This window comes from Spermophilus citellus (genome assembly GCF_964194105.1).
Source record: "Spermophilus citellus genome assembly, chromosome: 13".
NCBI classification, from domain to species: Eukaryota; Metazoa; Chordata; class Mammalia; order Rodentia; family Sciuridae; genus Spermophilus; species Spermophilus citellus.
Genome location: NC_138193.1, coordinates 62,618,925 through 62,644,460, shown reverse-complemented (window position 1 = coordinate 62,644,460; position 25,536 = coordinate 62,618,925). Strand labels below are relative to the sequence as shown.

At 43.3% G+C, this 25,536-nt stretch overlaps 1 long non-coding RNA gene across 1 annotated transcript in view; it reads right to left on the bottom strand.

The window, feature by feature from the left end:
• Positions 1-24,141, bottom strand: part of LOC308632697 — a 36,044-nt gene extending 11,903 nt beyond the window's left edge. Inside the window, exons 1-4 of the long non-coding RNA XR_014018633.1 lie at positions 23,854-24,141; positions 22,875-23,058; positions 22,752-22,793; positions 18,858-18,990 (exon numbers count right to left, since the gene is read on the bottom strand). This is a non-coding gene — a long non-coding RNA (uncharacterized lncRNA). The remainder of the gene's footprint in view (positions 1-18,857; positions 18,991-22,751; positions 22,794-22,874; positions 23,059-23,853) is intronic.
• Between the last annotated feature and the right edge of the window lie 1,395 nt (positions 24,142-25,536).

Sequence of the window (25,536 nt, the reverse complement as noted above, 5' to 3'; positions counted from 1 at the left end):
GTGGTGAATCACATTTATTGATTTCCGTATGTTGAACCATCCTTGCATCCCAGGGATGAATCCTACTTGATCATGGTGCACAATTTTTTTGATGTGTTTTTGTATTCGATTCGCCAGAATTTTATTGAGGATTTTTTGCATCTAGGTTCATTAGAGATATTGGTCTGTAGTTTTCTTTCTTTGAGGTGTCTTTGTCTGGTTTCGGAATCAGGGTGATGTTGGCCTCATAGAATGAATTTGGAAGAGCTCCCTCTTTTTCTATTTCCTGAAATAACTTGAAAAGTATTGGTATTAATTCTTCTTTAAAGGTTTTGTAAAACTCCGCTGTATACCCATCCGGTCCTGGGCTTTTCTTGGTTGGTAGTCTTTTGATGGCTTCTTCAATTTCATCCATTGATATTGGTCTGTTCAAATTGTGTGTACCCTCCTGACTCAGTCTGGGTAAATCATATGACTTAAGAAATTTATCGATGTCTTCACTATCTTCTATTTTGTTGGAATATAGGTTTTCAAAATAATTTCTAATTGTCTTCTGTATTTCTGTAGCATCTGTCGTGATATTGCCTTTTTCATCTCGTATGTTAGTAATTTGAGTTCTCTCTCTTCTTCTCTTCGTTAGCATGGCTAAAGGTCTGTCGATCTTATTTATTTTTTCGAAGAACCAACTTTTAGTTTTGTTAATTTTTTCAATAGTTTCTTTTGTTTCAATTTCATTGATTTCCGCTCTGATTTTAATTATTTCTAGCCTTCTGCTACATTTGCTGTTGTTTTGCTCTTCCTTTTCTAGGGCTTTGAGATGAAGTGTGAGCTCATTTATTTGTTGGTTTTTTCTTTTTTTGAGGAATGACCACCAGGCGATGAATTTTCCTCTTAAAACTGCTTTCATTGTGTCCCATAGATTCCGATATGTTGTGTCTGTATTTTCATTTATCTCTAAGAATTTTTTTATTTCCTCCTTTATGTCTTCTGTAACCCATTGATCATTCAGAAACATATTGTTCATTTTCCATGTGATGTAGGATTTTTCCTTCCTTCTTTTATCATTGATTTCCAGTTTCATTCCATTATGATCAGATAAAATGCATGGTATTATCTCCACCCCTTTATATTTACTGAGGGTTGCCCTATGGCATAATATATGGTCTATTTTTGAGAAGGATCCATGTGCTGCTGAGAAAAAAGTATATCCATTTGATGATGGTTGATATATTCTATATATGTCAGTTAAGTCTAGGTTACTGATTGTGATATTGAGTTCTATAGTTTCTTTATTCAATTTTTGTTTGGAGGATCTGTCCAATGGTGAGAGAGGTGTGTTGAAGTCACCCATAATTATTGTGTTGTGGTCTATTTGATTCTTGAACTTGAGGAGAATTTGTTTTATGAATGTCGCAGCACCATTGTTTGGTGCATAAATATTGATAATTGTTATGTCTTGTTGGTGAATGGTTCCTTTTAACAATATATAATGACCTTCTTTATCCCTTTTGATTAACTTAGTCTTGAAGTCGATTTTATTCGATATGAGGATGGCCACCCCTGCTTGCTTACGAGAACTGTGTGCGTGGTATATTTTTTCCCATCCTTTCACCTTCAGCCTGTGTATGCCTTTTCCAATCAGATGTGTCTCCTGGAGGCAGCATATTGTTGGATTTGTTTTTTTAATCCATGATACCAGCCTATGTCGCTTTATTGGAGAGTTTAAGCCATTAACATTCAGAGTTACTATTGATATATGGCTTGAACTTCCATCCATGTTTGATTGTTTATCTTTTTTTAAAAAAAAAATTTAGTTTGTTTCTCCGTGATTATCTTTCCCGTCGCCCTCTGTCTTTACTGAGGCACTTCCCACTGATGGTTTTGGTTATTGTTTTTCATTTCTTCCTCGTGTAGTGTTTTGCTCAAAATGCTTTGCAATGCTGGTTTTCTGGCTGCAAATTCTTTAACTTTTGTTTATCATGAAAGATCTTTATTTCGTTGTCATACCTGAAGCTTAATTTTGCTGGATACAGAATTCTTGGTTGGCATCCATTGTCTTTCAGAGTTTGAAATACATTGTTCCATGACCTTCTTGCTTTCAGTGTCTGCGATGAAAAATCCGTTGTTAACCGTATTGGTTTACCCCTAAATGTAATCTGTCTCCTTTCTCTTGTAGCTTTTAATATTTTCTCTTTGTTCTGTATATTGGATATCTTCATAACAATGTGTCTTGGCGTTGGTCTACTGTGATTTTGTGTGCTCGGTGTCCTGTATGCATCTTCAATTTGTATATCTGTTTCCTTTTTTATTTCTGGAAAGTTTTCTGTAATTATTTCATTCAGCAGGTTTCTCATTCCCTTGGTTTGAATCTCTGTACCTTCTTCTATCCCGATGACTCATAAGTTTGGTTTCTTCATGTTATCCCATAACTCTTGGATGTTTTTCTCGTGATTTTTTACCAGCCTTTCTGAGTTGGCTAGACTCTTTTCAAGATGGTATATTTTGTCTTCATTATCTGACGTTCTGGCTTCTACTTGCTCCACTCTGTTAGTGATACTCTCAATTGAGTTTTTAATTTGGTTTATCGTTTCCTTCATTTCTAGAATTATTGTTTGATTATTTTTTATAATCTCTATCTCCTGATAAAGATGCTTAACTTCTTCTTTTAGCTGTTTATGTAATTCATTCTCAATGTGTTCTTTCGCTGCTTGAATTTGCTGTCTTGTATCCTCTTTAAGGTTCCATTCCATCTGTCTAAGGTGTTCCTTGAGGTCTTTATATGACCATTTTTCTGATGACTCTAGGTCCTCCTGAATATTTAGGCTGTCCTGCATTGTTTGTACTCCTTTTCTTCCTTGCTTCTTGAAGCTGCTCATGTTGCTTCTTGTTCTGTTTGACTGCTGAGTTACTGTTTACTCCTATAAATTTATTTGATGCTTGGGAGGAAAGGTATTAGAAGGGAAGGGAAGAAGTCACTAAAGAGAATGAGAGTAGGCAGATAGAATTCAAGGAAGGGGGGATAAGAAAAATGAAAAGACAAAAGAAAGAAATAGGAACTAAAAAAAAGAAAAAAAAATTAAAAAATAATAATAATAATTAAAAAAAATTAAAATTAAAATTAGAAGAGAAAGAAGAAGAAAAAAAACAAGATAGAAAAATGAGGATGAAAGAAAAACCCAAATCAAAAAAAAAAAAAAAACTAATAAATGCCGTCTTAGAGTTTGATTAACTTCTCTTCCACTAGGTGGCGCTGTGCCCACCAGGTCAAGTCTCTCCTGTCAGTACGCGGGAACCAATCACTGTGCAGCAGCTCCTCCCAGACTGGGCGAGTCTCCAATCCTGAGTGCCTAGGGCCTCCTCTTGTGTCCAATCACTTCCACTTTTCCTCTAGCCAGGCCCCTCTCACCACAATACTGGCTACAGGCCAGGTCTGCTGCTCCCGGGAGCCCTGTTTTCATGAACGACTGGGCTCACTCCTCCAGTTTGCCATTCCCTCAGACCCTAAGTTTGTAGAGCTTGGGGCTGAGAATCCTCAGTGAATTTTACTTGCCCTCTGGTAGCCACTCCCCCGTAGCTGGTGCAAGAGACCTCAGCAGTCAGCCCTGGCGGGAGTGGCAGTTCCACGCTGTGGGTCCCGCCCCACCTCTGACTCCCTCGGGCTGACTGTAGCACTCACGGGAGAGCTGGGAGGGGCCCTTAAGGTTTCCCCGATGTGTGGAGAGGGAAAGCTAGGGGGTTACACACCTGTAGCAGCAGGCTTCAATGAAGTTATCTCCTCCGCCGCAGCCCTGCGACGCCAGCCCTCCGCCACAGTGGTGTCCCCGCAAACGGCGACAGTTCGCCTCCCCCTGCCGGGCGACCAACGCAACGGGCGGGTCCCCACTGTCTCTCCCAAGCCCTGCCTGGAACCTGCGGCCACTACCCAGGAAGGCCCGGCAGGCATCCACCTCCGTAGGATGGGAAGGGCTGACCAGCCGCCTCAGCTGGATGGATTAATGCAGAGTCACAGCTGTCTGTCTCAGCTTTTCAGACTCGGCGGCGCGGGGCTCGGAGCACGGAGAGGCTTACTCACTTCCCGCCGCCATCTTCCTCTTCTCGCTATCTCGGGATGATGGCGGGGCTCTCCCTCCGCTCCCTCCGGTGTGTCTCAGCCTCGGGCTCCCGTGCCTCTCTCCGCCCGCCTCCACTGCCAGCGCTGCCCCGGTCGCTCTCTCCGCCCCCGGCGTTCCTGGCTTCTGGCCGCACCGCAGCCGTGTCTCTCCGGCTCGTGGCTCCGGCGGCGCCCGGGGCCGGGGAGGCGACAGCCCCTCTCCGGCAAGTACCGCAGTCCCCGGGCCCCGAGTCCCGGCGGCCACAAACTGACACTTTTAATAAACCTACCAATTCCCGGCAGGACCCCCTTCACGGAATTTTGCTAGAAGTTCCTCAGTAGGTAGACTGCCGCTGTTCCAAAGGGTCTTTCTGATCCCGTTACTGTGGAGACATTAGAATCGCTGCTTCCTCGTCGGCGGCCATCTCGCTCCCTGTGGAGAATAATTTAAATACTTAATAATTAGAGGGAAGCCAAAGGACTGCTCTTGTGACAAACATAGCAGCCTAAGAATTAGGAAAATTGCTATCAAAGAAGGTTGACTAGGAAAATGGGTTTGTGGGTCTGATGTTGTCCTCCTTTCAGTCATTAACTAACACTCTGATCTGCTTCATTAATGAAACTGAACTCCTATTAAATACTTAGTAAAATAGGATTTTCCAGAGAGAATTAATCAAGAATGATTTTCTTGACATTCCAGTTAGGTGATGGGTTAAACAATGCATGATGTAAAAATTCAGAGATAAAAAAGACTGAGGGAGATCCAAGGAAAGGGTGGGTTGCTGGCAGTGTGGAGGTTGGCATTACCACTATGCATATTGTTTGGTGATGAAACTACATGATTTTGCACTTTGATAGAGTTTACTACTGTTCCAATGAGTTGTAAGTTAAGTGACACCTTTCTTTTGACTTGATGATTCAAGTCCAGGAAAGCAGACAGAGGGTTAAGGGTGACCCTGGAGATTATTTGGTCACATGCTCAGAGCAGTTGATGAGATGGAAGTCTGAGCTTGGGATCTCCAGAAGCATGCTCCACAACAAGGGTTCAAGAGCAAGTAGTTCATTTGGAAGGTGATCACAGGAAACACCAGAAGGAGACAAGAAAGGAAATAAGTCAACAAAGGGTATATTATCAAACAGTTGCCACTGAGGACAGACCTTACAGTCACCCTAACTGAGATGTGGGGAAACAGGTCCAGCTACAGGTCCACAAAACAGCAGGATTGAGGGCTGCTTCCAGGGCATTAACCCTTCTGTTCTAGCTGCCAAACCTAATGTGCTCCTCACATAAAGATTAAGGTTCAAAGAAAGAGTGTCAGGTGTATGGAATAAGCTGCCTTTGGAGTATAAAAGGGAAAGTGGAGGGAATAGAGGAAAGACACCAACAGTGTCTGCCCAGAGGATGAATCCATCCATCCATCAGGATAATTATCAAGTGGCATCACATATAATTCAGAATAAAGGCTGGTCACATGCTTGCAAAAACTTTTACAGATTCCTGTACAGTGGCCCTACAGAGAAAAACCCAGAGTAATGTCATTTCTCACATTTTTTTTCACCTGCCTGTGAATCTCCCAGCCCATCCTGCCTTTAAATTTAGGAGGAAATGTCTTCTTGGACTCTCCATAAATTTATCTTCCATTTATCTACCATTTTCCAGTCCCACCTCAAAGTTCAAAACTCAGTTACAGGTTGGCAGGTAGGACCCCATTGGGTCTGACCCACCAGAAGTAAAAGGAGAAAACTCACTGAAATGTGGTTAGATTCACTGTCATTAAAGGAAAAGGGAATTGTCTGTCCTAGTCCCCTGAGTCTCCTGACATTCATGGTTTTATTCCTCAATAAAACCATGTTCTAGAGACTGGAAGAAGGCTTGTTGGGCCAGAGATCAGAGAGTCTCCTGACATTCTCACTATTATGAAGTCCAATGTCCCTGTTACTGGAGTCCTCAGCTGGGTCCTCTGCAACCAGTCAAAAGTATGTATTCTCTAACAGCTTATTCTAATAATCAAATGCATATTTCCAATAGTCAAAGAGATTCTCCCCAGTGAGAAGCCAGAGTTGGGACAGAATCTGGGGTGCTGTGGTTTGATTGTCCTTTCCCAAACTTATCTATGTTATTTAACGGCCACTGTAACAGTATTTAGAGGTGGGTCTTTAAGAGGTGATTAGACAATGAGGGTTCTGGGTTAGTGTTGTTATCACTGGAGTGGGTTAGTTATTGTGGGAGTAGGTTCCTTATAAAAGTTTGGACCCCTTATGTCTCTCTCACCCTCTCTTTGCCCTTCCAACATGAGATGACCCAGCAAGAAAGCTCTCACCAGATACAAGTCCCTAGATCTTGGACTTCCCAGTCTCTGAAACTGTGACAAATACCCATTACCCAGTTTGTGGTATTCTGTTCCAGCAGTACTATGGTTTACATGTGATTTGTCCCCTAAGGGTTCATGTGTGGGGAGTCTGGTCCCCTTTAAAAGGTGGAGCCTAAGGAAAGTGGTTAGATCATGGGGAGCCAGGAGCTTCTTCCTGTGGAAAGGATTAATGTAGATCTCCAGGGACCCCAGCTAGTTTTTGAGGAGATGAAATACTGTAAAGTGGGTTTGCCCCATGCCCTTGCTCCCGACCGGACTGCACATGGGTGCTTCCATTTCCTTTTCTCTGCCACATTGTGACATAGCCAGAGGGCTGGTGCCATGCTGTTTGGACCTTCTGATCACCAGAATCCTGAGCTCCATCAATCTCTCTTTTTAAAGTACACAGCCTCGGGGATTTTTTCATCTACAACAGAAAATGGGTTAATAAAAACAACATCAAATGACCTGAGACACAGGGTCACGGCAGGGACAGAAGCAGAATTGTCTGAGTTAGGTGAGATTTGAAGGCAGTCATCTTGTGTGGGAATTCCCTGACGTGATCACAAAGAGACAAATCTATGGAATCTTCAGATTCTGAAAAGTAGTACTTTGTAAAACTAAATCATCTCACTCCATCCCTGGCCTTTTTTTTAAGTTGGCAGAGTTTGAGGTGAAGCAGGAGTCAGGGGAGGATGTGGCGGGGGAGGAGGGCAGGCGCCATCTGGCACCTAGAACCAGGACTGCTGTATCTGCACTGCCTACTTGTCTCAGGAAGTACCGTCCATCAGATCAGCAAGGCATCTCCTCTTTGCTCAAAATTCACTTGCATCTTCTCTCTGCTTCTCAAATTCAAAAGTTAACAACCCATTGCAGTGTTGGGGGGGGGGCAAAAAAGACCTTTGAACCATAACATGATCTCTTTTTGTTAACTTCAAAATGCCTGCAAAAGCTTTCAGTTTCCAGTGCTTCTTTAAATACTTTCAATAAAGATATACATTAAATACTGTACATTTCCTTCCAACTTGTGATTTTTAGAGGCAGAACTCATACAGCCTTGGAGACTTACCCAGTTCTGACAGATCTTAAAAGTCACTTTTATGGCCTTTTATGATTACAAAAATTAGAACCAGAGATAAAGAAGACTGTGAGAGTTCCTCATGGTCAGGGTGAGGGCTATGAACAACACAAATGAGGAATGAAAGATTTCCATATTATTCCTCAATAAAACCATGTTCTAGAGACTGGAGGAAGGCTTGTTGGGCCAGGGATCAGAGAGTGACAGATGAGGCAGTTAGATCAGGCTGTGCCTGTCAGTCAGGCTAAGGCTCTGGAAAACTGAGGAGGGTGTTAAACATGGTTTCTATGCATGGAGGAGTGGTGAGGTGGTTGCAGTTGGAGGGTGGATTGGGCAGAAGAAGCATTATTGAGGTGTGTCACCTCTGTCAGTGGGCTAGTGCATTGTCCTGGCCGGTGCAGGCAGAGGCTTGCGTGAGGCTGGCACGAGTCTGAAAGTGTTTGCCTCCAAATTCTCCTTCAGCTATAAGCAGAGCCTCATTGTTGCTGCTGCTGGCTTTGAACACTGTTCACCGCGCCCACCCAAGTGCATCAGCTTCTGGAGAGAGCTTCCCGGGCTCCAGTGTCCACAGGCCTGGGAATTGAAGTTTTAATTGAAGCTTGTCCATGTAATTCAGATGAATATCCACATTTTTCCCCATGTTATCCACAAAAATGTTGATAAGACAGTGTTGAACCCTGGAACAAGTTCCAGGTGATAATTAAATTCCACCATCTTAATCAAATGGCTCCACCTTATGAGTCTTCATTTCACCATCTGGAAAATGAACATGATCTTTTTCTTCTTATGTTTTCAATGTAGAGAAGGCATCTAGATTTTTTTTTTTTAACTTGGTGTTTTGTCCCCTTTTCTCTTTTGGCTATATTAGTTAAGTGAGGTTCTTTTGTTGTTGGTACCAGGGATTGAACCCAAGGACACTTAACTACTGAGCCACTTCCCCAGCCCTTTTTATTTTATTTTATTTTATTTTTTTGAGACAGGGTCTTGTCATGAGCCGTCCATGGGTTGCATGTGGGTCACCATGCACAGAAGCCTAGTAGATAGAAACATATAGGTGTCTGGGAATGACCAGTGGACATTTTCTCTGGTCAATTGCCAGTGTGAATTTCTGTTGTACTCTGCCATGGCCTACACAGCACCTGAGATGAGTGTGACCTACCAAGATGTCAATCAACCTGTTGACTGCAAGACATCACAAAGCAAGACTCTGCCCTTGAAACCTCATCCTGTCTTTGATGGACCCCTTAAATAAACCACAGGGGCCATCTTTTCTTTGTCTGATCCCAGCACCCATGTGGACTAGATCTATCAGGGGCTATATTTTGTAAATATATCTCTGGCCATTATGTTTTGTTATTCACTAATTACTTGAGACTCTAAGTTTTAGGGTGGCTTACACCCTCCTGTGCAGGAAGGAGAACCCCCCCCCCCAATTAGATGCTGGCCATCACTCCTGTTAGGGTCTCCACTAAGTTGCCTACAGCCTCGCTAAGTTGCTGAGGCTGGCTTTGAACCTGTCATCCTCTTGCCTTAGTCTCCCAAATTGCTGGGATTACTGGCATGCACCACTACAGCAAGCGAAGTGAGGGCTTTTTAATAGCACTGATTCCTCCTGTTTTACTGAGGAGGGGTGCTCCTCCTTCTCCTAGGTCCCCAGTGGTCCCCGCCACCCTGTTCCAGGCAGTGGCTCCAGTGGTCACCATTACTAGTCCGCACTAGCTGCTGCCTTTGTCTACATATCAGCTTACATCTGCTGCATGGCAGGCTCTGAACTAAACTCTATTCACATAAAATGATCCTTACTGCCTCCTGACCATAAGTAATGTATCAAGTCATGTGGCCAGGAAAACCAGAGAGCTGCTTTGGAACCCATTAACTACTTATTCCTTCATTGTTTGTAGGAAAGAGGAGTTTTCTTCCTCCCTGAATTGTGACCCCCAAAGCTAGTGCAGACTTTATTCCCACCCTCTACCTGTCCTCTTATTCTCTGCAGCACAGAGAGTTGACCATTAGGCTTAAATTTCACCTCAACTCTCTCTTCTAGAGAAACCAGGGACCATCAAGGAAAGGCGACTCCTGGGTGAATATAAAGATCCAGATTTAGCCAGGTGCAGTGGCACACACCTGTAATCCCAGCTGCTTGGGAGGCTGAGGCAGGAGGATGCAAGTTCAAAGCCAGCCTTAGCAATTTAGTGAGGCACTAAGCAACTCAGCAAGACCCTGTCTCTAAATAATATACAAAATAGGGCTGGGGATGTGGTTCAATGGTTGAGCGCAACTGGGTTCAAGTCCAGTACCAAAAAAAATTAATAAAAATAAAAATAAAAGGATCCAGACTTGACCCTCTTCCCTATTTTAAGTATTGGAAGTCCTTACAAGGTTTTGAACTTCCTGAGGTCCAGGACAGCCTCTTATTCATCATTGTATGAATGGCACAAAGTAGGTATTTAGTTAAGTCTATTGATGAATGAAGTATTGGCAAGATGACCAAGAGGGAGAAGTATTTATCAATCTAATGCTGGCTTCTGACCCTGCTTTGAATTAGCGGCAATAACATGCTAACTTTAAAGTTGTGTGGTGCTTTAGGTTTAAATATACATCAACACACAATGTTCATCCTGCAAGATGATTTTTATCTCTATTAGAAGAAAGATATTGGGGCTACTTGTCACTGAGATAGGTATTTTCACTATAGAAATCCTACTTTCCTTGTTGGTAAAATGGAGATGAAGACAGCAGTATCCTTGTAAGATTATCCTGAGGATTCAGTGAGATTCAGCATAGGAAATGCCAGGCACATAGCAAGTGCTCAGTAAATACTGATTCTTGCTAGTGGTCACAGAGCTGATGAACCCTGACTTGTCTGACTTTACTCAATTTTTTTTTTGCCAAACCTGTGAAGTCTGTGGTCATCACATTTTTTATTAAAGACACAGATGGCAGAATATTGTGGAAGAATTGATGATAATATTTATCTAAAGAGTTGGCATTTGCATTGATGAAACCAGAAGTAGTTGCTTTGACAAATTTGCATCTTTATTTCAGGCCTAGGAAAGATGATCCCTTCTGCCTAGAACTAGTCACTGTACTATCCAACACAGTGACCCTGGCCAGGAGTCTCCAAGAGATCCAATGTTTACCTGCAGCATCACTTGAGAATGCAATATCATTCATTTATTCAGTAAACATGTATTGGGCACCTACTGTATGCTGGCTTCTGTGCTTGGAGTCGGTATGTTAGAGTGAGCAGGGAGTCCGAGTCCTGCATGAAGTTGGTCATCAAGTAGGAACATGGGAGGGACTGGTCTTAGCCTTGGGGAATCTCAGAACTCAAGGTGACACACTTCTGAAGGGATGGGGGAAACTACATAGGCAGATGATGACCAGAATCTCTTATGATCCATTTTCTCTTGGTAGTAAAGTAATAAGCAAGTCTTAAAGCCCATTTTTTTTTTCTTGGAGAAAATAAAGACAAGAAATGGTTACAGAATCAAGCCAGAATGAAGGGATCTTTTTTTTCATGGGGTTCCAGGACCCATGAAAACACCTTAAAATGATAGAGGGCCTCTTGTTCTGAGGGAGAATCCAAGGCGTTATCCTCATCTAATCTTACTATATAATCTTTCAAGTTCTATCTAAAACAAAGAACATTATGTTTTAGTCTAGATGGGACTGGAAGAAAGTCCCTTTGATGTTCCATGATGAGACCTCTCTCCCTTCAAAGTAGATTCACAGAGAGATGGTGGCTTAATAGATCTAAAACATCTAGAATTAACAAGAGGACGTTCATGGCTTAGCCTCAAAACTACTGATACAGAGATAACCTGAGTAAACCATTGAGGTCCTCTTCCTAAGCAGTCATCTGCTTACTTCCGAAGAAAAAGCATCTTCACATCTACTTCCTGTTTTCTTGAGTGTCCCAAGCCCAGCACTGGAGTGCCAGAAAAGACCCACGTGTAATTTGTGTCTTTGCTTTTCATTCTAAGACTTTTCATTTGCAGGACCTGCCTTATAGAATCCTCTTGGGGATCAAATGAGATCCTCTATGTAAAGGACTAGCCTCAACACCCAGGATATTTCAAAAGCTTGAACTTTGCTTGTCACTTGAGGTGGATGTCCAGCTTTGATCCGCATGGTACTCATATCTCCTTTGGAGAACCAGTCTCCCTTCCATTCTTCATAAACTTGATGGGCATGGAATCCATGGGCTGATCATGGTACCTTTTGTTTTTTTAATATTTATTTTTTAGTTGTAGGTAGACATCATATCTTTATTTCATTTTTATGTGATGCTGAGGTTTGAACCCAGTGCCTCATGTGTGCTAGGCGAGCACTCTACCACTGAGCCACAACCCCAGCCCCTGATCATGGTACCTTTGACCTGAACAGAGCCCAAGAGTTAATATACAAAGAGGTGCAGAGATGAGAGCAGATGGACACAGAGAGGTCCTGACATACTCAGACCAACTGAATCCCTAAATCCAAGGTTCCTATAGTTCCTTTTTCAATTCTGTGAGTAATCATGGTTCAAGCCACAAAGGTGAGCCAAAAGTTCCTTAATTTGCTTAAGCAGTTTGAGTTTGGGTTTCTATAACTGACGGTTAGGATCACAGGGATGTGAGGTCATGACGCCGTAAGCCCACACAGAGGATGGGGTAGGACAACACCCTTTCAGGTGCTTACAACTGAGACGTGAGACTGTTCTCTGTGTACCACTGGGTCTTAGTCACTGACATTTAAACAGACTTTGGCACATCTTTCATCCGCCTCTCGCGTGCCCATGGTGAGTTACCACCGAAAGTAACACTTCCTTCTGAATCTCAAAGACAAGAAGTCAAGTGTGCACTTGGTGCTACGTTTTAGTGACAGGAACCTCTTACTTGTTCATATAGAGAAGGACACCCATGCAGGTCAGAGGCCACCCAGGCCAGTGGCTGGAAGGACTGCGGAGTGGCCACAATGGGTGATAAAGTTGCATTGAGAGAGGTCCTGTGGGGTGTGGGTGAAGCTATTAGACTTGGCTACTGACTCCAAGGAGCTCCACCAGTGGGGTGGGGGTGGGGGACTAGAGAAAGGGAGAAAGAGGGAAGAAAATTCATGGGCTGGGGGAGAAGGAAACACTGCAGGTTTAACTCTCTGCTGTGAGACATTGGAGGGACAGATCAACCTTTGGGCCACATGAACTGGCAGGGAGAGTGGGCTCTCCCCTGGCCTTGGAGCATGAGTGGGATTCCAAGAAGTGGAGAGCAGAGTTGGAGTTCGGGTAGCTATAGGTAAAGGCAAGCAGGAGCTTATGAAGGCTGCACGGTCAAAGAGAGCAAGCCAAACAGAGAGTTTAGCAGTTAGGAGGAGAGTGGGGTCAGAGTGTTTTTGCAAATATGTTCAGTTTGTTGACAAGGGTACATTTAAGGTGGACTTTGACTAGCTGGTGGATCCCTTTTGTAGAAATTCAGTGATATGGGCTAGTGTGGTTCTGGACTAGCAGCACCTGTGAACTTGTTAGAAAGGCAGATTCTTGAGTCCATCCCACATCTGTTGATTTGTGACCCCACTGACTGGGTTTTACCAAGTCCTCTGTGTAATTGCTATGCTGGGCCGAATGCAGCCAGTGTGCAGAGGGGAGCAGGCAGGTGCTGGATGTTGTCTGAGTACGGCCTCCTCAACTACAGATTTTAGAATTAAGACTTTTTTTTTCCATTTTGAGAAGGTTCTGAAAGCTTTTGGATAAGAGCCATTCATTCATTCAGCTAATGTTTACTAAGCACTTGCCATGCTGGGTACCCGGATCCAACAGTAAACATGTCCACATTTGTTCAGGGCAGCTTTAAAGCAAGGGCTTATCTAGAGACAAAATTTCCATTGTCTGATTTTTTTTGTCTGCTTTTTAAATTTTTTCTTTTTTTTCCCTCTAACTTACTAATGGAACATACACTTATTATGCTCTCCAGAAACAACACTGCTGCTGGTCTCTGGCATCAGAAGTTTTGCAGTTCAGCATCTACTAGTTTCTAACACTAGTGGTGTGACTCAATGAAGGGAGATCAGTACACACACACATACACACAAAAAAAAAAGAGTAAGAGAATTTTCTTTCAAGGTCTGTGCCACTTGCTGGAGAGTTGCTGTTTCAACAAGGTGTTCCTAAGATGGACTCCCAGCCTTTGACTTTTGCCATGTGGGAATCACTTAGCTTGAGATGTTTCTGTTTACTTAACAGTTTCTGGAAGCTGTGGGCTGGGAGGGTGGGGGTGAGTGAGAGAACAGGGGTGGAGGAGAAAGGCTGTGGAAGGGTTCTCCCCAGTTCCCAGGGAGAGGTTTCAGCTCTAATGAAATTAGACTGTGATTTCAAAGATGGCCCAGTCTTTTAATCCAAATTTAATTAAATAGACTAACATGCTTTTTTGGAAGGTTGGATGTACTTAGGACTACTTTAGCCCTCTTTCTGGTTTGGACAAGGGCCAAAAATGAGGAGGATGGAGTGCCTTCTAGGTGCCCATCTCAGGCCACACATCTCCTCTGGGTTCTGGGCAGGCTGAGGTGGATGGGCATTGCCCTCTGCTGGGACATATCAGGACAAATGAGTTGAGGCCAGGAATGGTTACATCAGGTAGCAGAGGACAGGATTTAGAGGAGTCCTCAGGCTATCCAGTTTGAGCTTTGGCTCCTTGGCCTGAGAAATACAGAGATGAATTTCTGATCTGCCCCAAACCCTGTCTCCCATATCAGGACCCTTTTCATGACCTCTGAAGATGCCAACTCCTCCATAATTTCAATCAAGCAATGATTCATTTCTTTCTCTGAATGGGTCTCTAGCTGGCACCAGATTTGAACACATAGTGGAAAAGAACTGAAGGAAGAAGCTGAGAAATTTCTGCCTGTCCAGCATTGTGGATGCCGCAAGTCCTCTGCCATTTCCCTGTCATTGTTGAGCGTGTGACAGCAGCCTTTCTGACTGATGAAGACCCTCTCCTCTTTGTTTCCAGGAAGGTCAAAGGAGACCAGCATTTCAGAGAGCAAGAACCACCTTAACATACCAGTAGGCAGCCCCATCAACTGTACCACAGATCTTATTTTAAACTAATTCCATTACCAAGGGGTGGGTGGGAGTGAGGAGAGGGGGTAATTATAATGGGGGAAATTTTTTTTAAAGCTCTAGTTTCGAAAATTTCAGACTTAATTTAGCAAATTTCAATTACAGAGGGAGTTACTGAGCTGAAGATCATTTGTATTGTATATTTAATTATCACTTCATTTAAATCTGAGATCACCAATGGAAATTCTTGGGCATGTGTACTCAGAATAAGTGATTGATCCTAACGAGGTCTTTGTTCTTCCGGACTCTCATTCTGGAGCCTCATGAAGCTATTTCCTCCCTAGTGAAGAGGCAAAGAATTTGCCCAGCTGGGTGGAGACACCTTAAATTAGAAGTGGAGCCTGTAAAGAAACCAAGAGGTTTTCAACTGGCTGTACCACCAGGAAGAGAGGGTGCCACACTCGGGCTTTATACCTGGTAGTTCTTCCTCAGCCTTTTATTGCTCTCCCATGACTGTACTAGCTTTGTTGTTATGGATGACTCCCTTCCTGTGGCCCCAGCCAGCTACAGAGGAAATAGCCTTTTGGGGGCCTTTCCCTTGCAAATAATGGATGCCGCCATAGCACTTCCTGCTTCTGCTTTTCCTGCTGCCTCTAAAGAAAGTGCACCCAGTAGTCCTGGCCCCTCGGTCTTTATTGGAAAAGCTGTTTTTCCAAGATCAGTTAACTCTTTAAAAAAGAAAGGAAGGAAGGAAGGAAGGAAGGAAGGAAGGAAGGAAGGAAGGAAGGAAGGAAGGAAGGAAGAAAAGGCAATAATGACTCTACAAGAACTGGAAGATCGTGTGTGTGTGTGTGTGTGTGTGTGTGTGTGTGTACATGCACATGATGTTAGGATACATTTTGCACGAGACAGACTTCTTTGGAGGAAAAGGAAAGGCAGGAAGGCAAAATGAAAAAAGACTCTCCTACCTAAATCCTGCAGTGCCCACTGTGACTCATCATATCTCACAACTACCTCACACCCTGAGGGCTTTACAAAGCATTGGTTCATCTGCAGCAGCCCTTCCTTATCTTCGGGGACACATTCCAGGAACCCCAGTGGGTGCCTAAAACTGCCAATAGTACCAGACCTTATGAATACTACACATTTCCTATACATGCATACCTATTGATAAAGTTTAATTTATAAGAGATTACCAACTCCTAATAAACCAGAATAATTGTGACAATGTACTGTAATAAAATATATTTGAGACTTGTGAATTATTTGTTTCTGGAATTTTCCATTTGATATTTTCAAACTGCAGTTGACCATGGGTAACTAAAAGTACAGAAAGCAAAGCTGCAGATAGGGGGAGGGCTACTGTATTCGCTTATAGGTAAGAGAACTGCCTCTTTCTGCAACTAAGGAAACTGAGGTTCAAAAGAGGTAAAGTGACTTGCCCAAAGTCACTGAACTGGGTAGGGACAGCCTGGGGACTGGAGTCCAAGTCTCCCACTCCTGTGCTCCTTATATAATCTCAAATCTCCTCCCACAGTCTGCCAGCAGCCTGAACCTTTGCCCCATTCATGCAGGTTGGGGTTTGGATGCCACCACAGTGTGTCACCTCATTTAAACTTTATTTCCGAATCTGTATATTTAAGTAACACTTTGTTTCAGAGGAATCCAGAGACTGGCCTTACTTAACCTTCTTCTGGAGGTGTGTCTGTTTGGTGGAGCTTGGTGAGAGAGCTGGGAGGGAGGGTAGGGAGGAGCCAGCAGGGAATTTCCCCAGTTTTCCACCGGATGAGGCCAAGTCTCAGGAGTCAGACAAATCCATGATTCTCCTGGCATTCTGTACATTTGCCAAATCCTGGGTCTTTGCTCTCGTTATTCTTCTGGGGTGGTTTCCAAGTATGGAGGAGTGCAGGCTGAGGAAGTGTCTGTGTTGAGGATGGCACAGGACAGATAATGTGAAGAAGGAGGGTGCTGACACTGGAGTCTACCCTGAGGGGTCATTGTGACTGGCTCAGAGCAGGAAGCGTCCTCCAAGCTAAAGGGCTATTCGTCTCCTCCAGAACCTCTTGGGTATTGTGACTTCCTCCGCAACAGCCCAATAATGTTTTGAAGCTGAATAACTCTGAGTTCAAATCTCACCTTTGCTTAGCTGAAAGATCTTGGGAAATCACATAACCCCTCCCAAGAATCAGTTTTCTCATGTATAAAACGGAAATACTAAGATCCACTCTCTGGGATGTTTAGGGGTCTTAATGAATGACATAAAGCAAAGAGCAGATGGTGGCTCTGATTAGAGGGTTAAGGGGCAGCCAGGAAGTGAGAGGTCAGGAAAGGGAAGTAGGTTGCTTGTCCTGCAAAGACAATTACAAGGACCAGGAGTGGGTTTAGCCATGAAGCAGCTTGCAAGATGCAGCAGCCCATATGCTGGCTCTGGGGAACTCGTTTGAAAAGCATAAAAGCCACATAAAATAGCACCAGTATTTTTTTTTCCTTGTGTGAGCAAAAATATTCACGCAGACAAACCTAAGCAGATCTTCTGTGACTAAGGCTTTAAATATTACTTGTGAGTCACCCAGCTTTCTTCCAAGAGAAAAACTCCCCCATCCCCTTACCCAACACCCCCGTCTGTGACACATTAGGATTAGAGCTTTTCAGCTTCTCCCACCAAACCCCCAGCCCCTTGTCGTGGGCAGGAGGACAGCCCTGTGCTCAGAGAATGTGCTTCTCTATTTCAGTCCCTCTTGCAGTTAAAGTCAATTTCAAAGAGAGAGAGGGACCCACGCCAAGTTGCAATCAGACGCTAGGTGGCGCTAGACCCCACGTTATTCAGTCAACTCGCGCATTGCATGCACCCTTTTCGGGGGGCTAGAGGGGCAGGAAATGTTTCTAGAGCGAAGTCCTCTCCTTCCCAGAGAGGGGGGCAATTTTCACTATATACTACCACCGTAAAGCAACACCAGAAGATCGAGTAGTCTCTCAAGAGCCCCCCGCTTTGCTGCTAAGGGGGACCCCTTTCCGGGAGTGGCTGGAGAAGGAGGATCCCAGACCTGATGTTGGAGACCCCAATCCTTTGCTGAGCTATAAATAATGCTAGAAACAAGTAGCCCTTTTCAGCTTCTGCTCTGCCCAAGGGCAGGAAGGAAAAAAAAAAACAACAACACTTTCTTCCTTAGGAGGAGATGGGGGGTGGGGGGAGGCAGATCCTAGAAGCTCCTTTGTGAGAACAGCCAAGCCCAGATCTTTCATCCCCTCTAGGGTAGAGCTGAGACCTGACCTGACCTCTGGCCTTTTCATTCCAGGCCCAGCCCCGCCTGTGGTAAAACTGGAGCTTCTGTGCTCCCCTGGTGTTAAGTTGTAGGTTCTTTTCCTGTCTCCAGGAATTTGGGCTGAGATTGCCATTAAATACCTGTTTGATCCCATTGTCCTACAAGCACAGCTTCATATAGACCCAGGGCTCCCTGTTTCTGTGATTCCAAAACCTTTATGAACAGTAACAGTAATAGATAGTCATAAGGCAATTTCCAGTTTTCTGAACATGCTGAGCGTTCTTCACACCTGGAGAGGCAGGCGAGCTGCCTTTTCTGTTCGAAGATAAAGTGACTGACACCCCCAGGTCTCACTAATGTTGTCATTTTGAAATTATGATGATCATTGTTGCTTATTATAATCATCATTGTTTTGTTCTCTTCATTGTGCAAGAGTCCAAACAGAACACATGTTGAGAGACAGCTTTTGGCTAATGGGTAATGTGAACATGGGTGTCCATCGGTAGGTACCATCTGGGTAAAGAAAAGCTCTGCACACTTCCACCATGAGGACACAGCCAGAGGATGGCTGTCTGTGAACCAGGACAACCCCTTGCAAGACACTATTGGGGTTCAGAACATGATATCTCTGAATAATCATATACTGATTATTTTAAATTAGATGCTTACAAAGCAGCAGATGCTAAAAGGGACTTTAATAATCCCTTATCTGCTTAATGACTGTACCACCAAAGCAAAAAACAATTTCCTAAGGTCCCTTCTTTGAGTTTGTATGAACTAAACTCATATCTACTGGGAGGAAGATTAAAGAATGTAACCACACCTGGACAAACTATTACAATTCTGTTACAAACTATTGTCTGTCTCTTAGGCCCATTCAATTCCTAACGAAAGTTATTTTCATTCACTTAAAATTATTTACTACTTCTCAAAACTGTCACCTTATCCATCTCCCTCTCTCCTGTACTCCTATGAGAAGGGTATATAAACATTTGGACATCACTCGGTTATTGGGTAACTACACTCCTGTGATTGTCCCATGCACATTAACAAATTCATATACCTTCTTATCCTATGAATCCGCCAATAGTCAGTCCATCCCAGAGGATCTTCAGAGGCTGAAGGAGGAGCTTTCCCTTTGCCCCTGTAATACAGAATCTGGCAGCACCTTTAACTCAGACTTCCAGCTTCCAGAACTATTGGAAATAAAATGTGTATGTTAAGTAGCCTGGTCTATGATTTCTATGTTACAGCAGCTTGAGTGGACTAAGACAAAAATTGGATTGCTCTGTGAGGTTGCAAAGCCATTTAAGCCCCTAAAGAGCTTATGGTACAATGTAGTTGAGGCAGGCACAACATATAGGAATAAAAAGAAAAAGAAGTCACTCAAAGAAGTCCTAGCAGCAGTCCAGAAACCCAGCACCCTAACCTGGTTGTAGGCAGGCTCCCTAAAAATTAATGAGGAGGGAAGGAGTTGCTGGGGGATGGGAGAAGGTGAGTGGAAGGGACCAGGGAGGTATTCCTATTGCATTTGGCTGGAATTCACTGTGTGCATAAGATGGGGTTTCCCCTAGGTCTTACCATGCTCTGGATGTCTTGCTGGGGCAAAAATGTAATTAAGGACCCAGAGAGGGTGGGTGACGGTAGTGCCCATGGGATGTGCCCAAGGGATGTGCCCAAGTGGAATGTTGCCAGGGACTGTCCTGAATATTGTTGAGCTCACCGCAGGTCCAGCCTGTGTTGTGGCCCAGAAGGTCAGAGAAAAGTCAGCAAGGAGCAAGCAGATGGACTCTTTACCCTGTAGCCTGCATCCCCACAGGATCTATTCCCCAGGTCCTCGGACGTTAGGTCCAGTTCTAAGCTCACCACCTACACTGCCAGTGAGGCATCCAATCTCAGCTACTCTGCTCTGGACTGTCCCCCACCACTTAAGTCCTCACCAACACCACATGGATCTTATAAAAAATAAACAAAATTATTCTGATAGGAAATAAATGCAGATGAAAGAGTGCATACAAAGAAGTTGAACGAAAGGATTTATATTTAAAAGAATGCCCCTCCCCCCACCCCTGTTTCCGGCCTCCCAGGTTCTTTCTCCAGAGGAAACCACTGGTCCCATCCTCTTCTCTCCCTCCCCGATCACATCTCTTCTAATTATTGTCCACTTGTTTTCCAGAATTTTGTTTTTCTGTTTTTGCTCCTTATTGTTCTTAGCAGATGCAAAATGCAAACTCCAGAGCCCAGCCTGGAAGCCCTTTCTGAGCAGGCCTCTGAGACATCTCCAGCCTCATCACTCCACAAAGCCAGGCCCAACCCCTTGCAGTCACCTAAAACTGTGCTCCTTTACCACTCTGTATTTTTTAAAAATATTTTTTAGCTTCCTTTTTTTTTGAGTTACACACACACACACACACACACACACACACACACACACACATTGTTCCTTTCCTCCCTGTTCTATGTTTACCAATCTCGTTGCCCCAAAGGTAACTACTATCTACTAATTTCTTGTATTTCCTTCGTAATAATTTTATGCATATTAAATACAAATAAATCCTCCCCTTTTTGCCCAAATAGTAACATGCAATCTACACTTTCTAGTTCCACTCTTTCTAAGTCTAGAAACCTTTCCATAGCAAATGGTAAAAAACTTTTTCACTGTTTGTTTGTTTGTTTGTTTTGTAGATGTTATTCAACTGCCTGGATATATTCTAATCCAGCATACTTTTTCTGTAAAGGAGCAGACTATAAATATTTTAGGATTTGTGGGATCATGGAGTCTCTATAGAAACTAGACTCAGTTGCAAAAGAAGCCAGAGAAAATGTGAAAAAAAAAAAGGAGCATGGCTGTGTTCCAATAAAACTTCATTTATTTATGGACACTGATAGACTTTAAAGTACATGAGTCACAAATATAATTCTCCATTTTATATTTTCAACCATTGAAAAATGTTAAAAAACTATTCCTAGCTTGAAATCCCATGAAAACAGGCAGAGGGCCAGATTTGGCCCTCTGGTGGTAGTTTGCTGACTCCTAATTTATTTAGCTCTATTAACGAGTATTTAAATTGTTTCTAATCTTTTGTTGCAATGTATAATCTAGTATATATGTGCGTTCAATTGTATCTATTTGTGGGACAAGCTCCAAGAAGTGGGAATGCTGGGCCAGAAGCCTTGTGCAATTGTTATTCTGATAAACATTACTAAATTGCCTTCCTATGGGCTGTGCTAGTTGATACACCCACCAATACATGTAGGAATGTCTGTATCCCTACAGGTAACTCCTGTGCTCAGATTTGTGTTATTACCAATTTGAAAGATGAAAAAAAAAAAACAAGGCATTTCAATCCTTTTAATTGCCATTTTTCTTATGAAGTTGCTGAACATCTTTTTATGTATTTAGTAACCACTTAATATTTCTTTTTCTCTCCCCTGTCCCTCCCTCCCCTCCTCCCCTCCTTCTTTCCTTCCTTCCTTCCTTTCTTGATCCTTGAGTTAGCTTTTCAAACCCTTTGTTCATATTTTTATTGGTCTTTCCTTTAAAGATTATTTATACATCTTTATAATTTAAGATTTGTCCTTTGTTCACTGAATCAAGTATGTTCTTTCCAGGTTTTTATTTGTCTTTTAACTTTGCTGATTCAGGTTTGCTTATTTGCTTGTTTGACATGTACAAGCTTAACTTTAAAAAAATTTTTATTAGCTGAATTTATCACTTTGTCATTTTATAGTTTATGGTTTTGAGTCATAACCTAGAAGATTTTTCCCACTTTAAGATTATGAAAGAATTCTCCTATGATTTCTCTTGGTGCCTCTGTGGTTTTATTGTTTACACTTACCTGTTTAATCCATTCAGAATTTATTTTGGTAAAAGGTATTGAGGTATGGCTACTACCTGAATACTTTTTTAGATTAGTACCCAGGAATCTCAACACCATTTGTTGAATAATCACTGGATTTGAAGGGTTCAATCCCTAATACCACAAATACACCCCACACCACAAACAAAGTACAGGGTTTCTTAGCCTTGATCCTATTGGTTTTTTGTATCAGACATAATTTTTTGTTGTGGGTATGTCCTGTGCATTGTAGAATGTATAGCAGCATCTCTGGCCTCTACCCAACACACACACACACACACACACACACAAGCACACATAAATAACAGCAAAAGAGCCTCCAGATATTTCCAAATGTCCCCTGGGGGCCGGGATCACTTCTGTTGGTCTGGCATCAACCTGGCTCTTCCTTTTCCACAGCTTCCTATTTATTCTTGTTTATTCCATTAACTTATGTTTGCACATACTGTTCCTGTAGCTGTAATATCTTCCCCTATGCACTTTCCCATCAGAGATCAGCTCAGTTATTATCTCTCACAAAGCCTCCTGGACCACCCTACTCCATCCTGGTCTCCCCCCCATCCAGGAACTGACCCCTTATTCTCAGTAGAAATGAGCCCTTTGCTTCTCTCACCCCTGACCAGGAGCATCCTTCATGTCTCCATCTCTAGCCTCTGACACTGAACCACGCACAGAGCAGGTGCCCCATCAATCATTAGACAATGGAGAAGTAGACACTTCTTATTCCCACATCCCATGAACAACCAGAAGTTTGATCAAAGAAGGCACGTTTAAGGATGGGATGCAGGCTGTCACCCAGAGTGACTCCCTGGTGCTGAGAAGAAATAGGAGCTGGGTAGGTTCTGATATGAGTCTGGCATCTACCATGTACCAGGCATGGAGTGGATGAGATGTGTGCAGTCTCCTGATTAAATACTCTGCTGACCACAGCTCCTGGGAAGCACTCAGCTGTAAGGGAAAGAAGGACAGCTGGGGAGAACCAAAGGACTGCAGAGGGTTCTCGGGGAAGCAGAAAAATAGAGTTGAAAGCATGAGCCCCAGAATCCAAAAACTTACATCAAATTTCTTTCTACTCTATTCATTTAGCAGGTACTTACCCTCTGTGTGCCTTGGTTTCTCCAAAGTGGATTGGAGGGCTCCTGTAAGAATGCAAGGTGTTCAAACTGTACTGAGATAGTAAACATTCAACACCTGGTGGGTTATTTGTATCATTTTCTAACCTCAGATTGCCCAAGAATTTTCCAGATAAGTATAGGTATAAATGTCTCTGAGGCCACTATAGATCCAGAGTGGGGTTGTTTTCTTAGTGGGGGTGGGCAGGAGAGCCTGAGCAGGGACCTCCTCCAGGTGCAGAGGTGCCCCCTTGAGAACAAGGGGCTCCCCCAGTTTCCTCACCAGAGAATCCTAGAGGAGAACAAGATGAAATCAGTACCCTGAGGTACAGGCCTGACTGTGTCTGCAAGAGAATGAAAGTATCTGGGGGTCTCTTTGCCACCAACTGAATTTTCTAAGCTGAGAAGAGCCCAACATCACTGTGGGCCACACAACCAGAAAGCACCAGGCACACGGTAAGAGGTGTCCCTCAAAAGAATTATTGCCAAAAGCATTTGCTGAAGATTTTAAATCAAGAGAATGTTTTTGATTAAACACATAGAAGAAAATAATAGTATTAAGTAACATCTGTTGAACACTTACAGGCCAGTCACAGTGTGCTAACTGGTTTATATGCAGCTACATGTCCACTCACTCATCTCCCTTCTCAGATCAGGTCTTTGCCTGATCATGGGGTAGGGTGGAGTTGCTGTATCCAGCACTAATTCCCTCATTAACTCTATCCCAGAGTGTCTCTAACCCAAAGGCTAGGCCAAATATGCATCCTCCTGTCTTCCATACCTCACTCTGGGTGAGTTCATTTGGGAGCATGAATCAGACAGAAATCAGTCTATCAAAACTAGAATGCAGACTCTAGCAGACTCTAGTCTCGGTTTTCAGGGGCTCATCTGCCTAACCTGCAGCCATACCCCAGCAGCTTGTAGCACCCTGCTGAGAATACCTGCTCCCAGAGACAGAAAAGGGGTTAGGGTGTAGCTCAGTGGTAGAGCATTTGACCAGCGTCCCCTAGGCCCTGGGTTGGATTCCCAGCACTACAGGAAACAAAACAAAACAAAAAATAGACTCCAATCAAAAAAGAGCACATACTTCTCATCTCCATTTCCTCTGATGCCTGCTTGGAAGTCCAGGGATGCTGAGCAGATGTTGCTGATGGTTTTCCCTGGACTTGGCTGCGTTTCTAGGCCCAAGCCAAGCAGTTGGGTAATTAGGGTTTCTCCTTTCAGAGGTTCTTCTAAGAAGAGAAAATGGTCAGCCTCAACGATTTTCTTTCCATCCCAATCATCGTCCAGGCTGCCTATCAGCTTTTGCTCAAAATCTATAACACGTTCATGGGTCTTTTGATCCCCCAGCCGTTACCTACCTCACACTGTCTACACTTTTTCTTTTCTTTCTTTCTTTCTTTCTTTTTTTTTTTTTTGGTACTGAGGATTGAACTCAGGGGTGCTTAACCACTGAGCCACATCTCCAGCCCTTTTTATTTTTTATTTTGAGACAGGGTCTCACTAATTTGCTTAAGGCCCTGCTAACTTACTGAGGCTGGTCTTGAACTTGTTATCTTCCTACCTCAACCTCTTGAGTCACTGGGATTACAGGTGTGCATTACCACACCCAACCACAGTCTATATTTAATGGCTCACAATATCCTCCCCCTAAGTGTCTGTGTTAGTCAGCTTTTTGTCTCAGTGACAAATACCTGAGAAAAACAATTTAGAGGAGGAAAGATTTATTTTGGCTCGTAGTTTTAGAGGTTTCAGTCCAAGGTTGGCAGGCTCCAGTGCTGAGGGATCTGAGGTGAGGCAGAACAGCATGGGAGAAGGGTGTGGGAATTAGCAGAGCAAAGCTGTTCACCTTAGGGCAGCTGGGAAGAAGTTGGAAGCCAAGGATAAGAAATACCCACCCTTATGGTATATTAAGAACTATGTAATGTTTTGAACAACCAACAATAAAATTAAAAAAAAAAAAAAAAGAAATACCCACCCATGGCAAACCCCCAGTGACTGACTGCCTCCGGCCATGACCCATCTCCTACAGCTTCTACTGCTGCCCAGTAATCCGTTCAGCTATCAATGGATCAATCCATTGATGAGCCCTCAAGATCCAACCACTTCTCCAAAGCCCCACCTCTGCACATTGCTGCTTTGGGGACTAAGCCTTTCAACATGTGAGCCTTTGGGACATTCCAGATCCAAACCATAGCACTGTCCTCACCAAATTGCTGTAACCACCGTGTTCACCTGTGGCATACTGAGTGAAATTCAAACTCCTCCTGTCTTTTTCCTGAAACACTCTCATGACCATCAAATACTTCTTATTTTTTCCAGCAAAATCTTTGTTTTATTTATTCAAATTTATGTATTAAGTTGAGGAAATGCTGAGTTGAAAGGGTTAAAGTGTTTTTTTTTTTAATTAGTTGACTGCAGGACTTTTTTTTCTTTGTACATTGTGATTCTCTACAAAGGGATGTGGGGAAGATCCATTTTTCCTCCAGGGGATTTGACATGGAAACAGAGCATCTCTTAAGACCAGTGGTCCATGGAACGTATCTCAGAAAACTGCCCCAAAGGAACCCCTTGATCATCTGTAGTGCTGTTATATTTCAGCCTTGCCATAACTGCCCTTCCACTTGGAAGGCTTTCCTTTGGCCTTTTTCTTATTCTAGTTTCCCTGTAGCCCCAAACCAGGATACACACATAGCATTTTAATTTTATATCTATGTGTGATTATTAATTTATATTTCTCCCAGTTCATAAGGGCAGATGGCATCTTTTT